This window comes from Littorina saxatilis, unplaced genomic scaffold (assembly GCF_037325665.1).
Source record: "Littorina saxatilis isolate snail1 unplaced genomic scaffold, US_GU_Lsax_2.0 scaffold_723, whole genome shotgun sequence".
Lineage (NCBI taxonomy): Eukaryota > Metazoa > Mollusca > Gastropoda > Littorinimorpha > Littorinidae > Littorina > Littorina saxatilis.
In genome coordinates this window covers 20,001-21,164 of record NW_027125880.1, presented here as the reverse complement: position 1 = coordinate 21,164, position 1,164 = coordinate 20,001, and positions in this window count along the sequence as shown.

Below are 1,164 nucleotides of genomic sequence, written 5' to 3'. Positions count from 1 at the left end.
GTGTGTGTGTGTGTCTCGGTCAGTCTTTTTGTCTCCGTCTGTCTGTCTGTCTGTGTGTCTCTCTCTCTTTCTCTCCCACTTATTCTCTCTCTCTCTCTCTCTCTCTCTCTCTCTCTCTCTCTCTCTCTCTCTCTCTCTCTCTCTCTCTCTCTCTCTCTCTCTCTCTCTCTCTCTCTCTCCTCAAGAAACTGTTATCAGAAATGTATCCCTGTATTTGTATAAAGCCTTGACATTAAGAGATGTTGTAACCTCGTAGTTAAAGACCGTGTAATATATGTTTTATTCTGTAGTGTTGTGCGATTATTATGTTATTATGTTGTACCTGTTCTGCACCTGATGAGTTATATTATTTGCAACGTGAACCGTTTGTTCACACTCATTCATAAGGGGCTATGGCCTATTGAATAAATTATCTGCGTCTGCGTCTCTCTCTCTCTTTACATTTAGTCAAGTTTTGACTAATTGTTTTAACATAGACGGGGAATCGAGACGAGGGTGCGGTGTATGTGTGTGTGTGTGTATGTGTGTGTGTGTGTGTGTGTGTGTGTGTGTGTGTATGTGTGTGTGTGTGTGTGTGTGTGTGTGTGTGCGTGTGTGTAGAGCGATTCAGAGAAAACTACTGGACCGACCTTCATGAAATTTCACATGAGAGTTCCTGGGTATAAAATCCCCAGACATTTTTTCATTTTTTCGATAAATGTCTTTGATGACGTCATATCCGGCTTTTTGTGAAAGTTGAGGCAGCACTGTCACGCCCTCATTTTTTAATCAAATTGATTGAAAGTTTGGTCAAGCAATTTTCGACGAAGTCAGGACTATGGGATTGAATTTCAGCTTGGCAGCTTAAAAATTAGTTAATTAGTTTGCTCATTAAAGTTGTCATTAAAATCGAATTTTCACTAACAGATTTAATAATGATTGAATCGTATTCCTCAATTTTTCCTGAATTCATGTTTACTATAAAAATGTGCTCACAATTACAGAAAATAGGTTTAAGTAAGTACTGCGTTCGCGCGCTATACGCGGTCACGAACGTGACCCGTCTCGGTTTTTCGGTGTAGTTAGTGGATACTATCTCAATATAGTCTCGGCGTTGACTGTGTTTTGGTGTTAATCTGCTACTTTGATGCCGACAGCTTGACTAAATGTTTTTATATCGCTTCA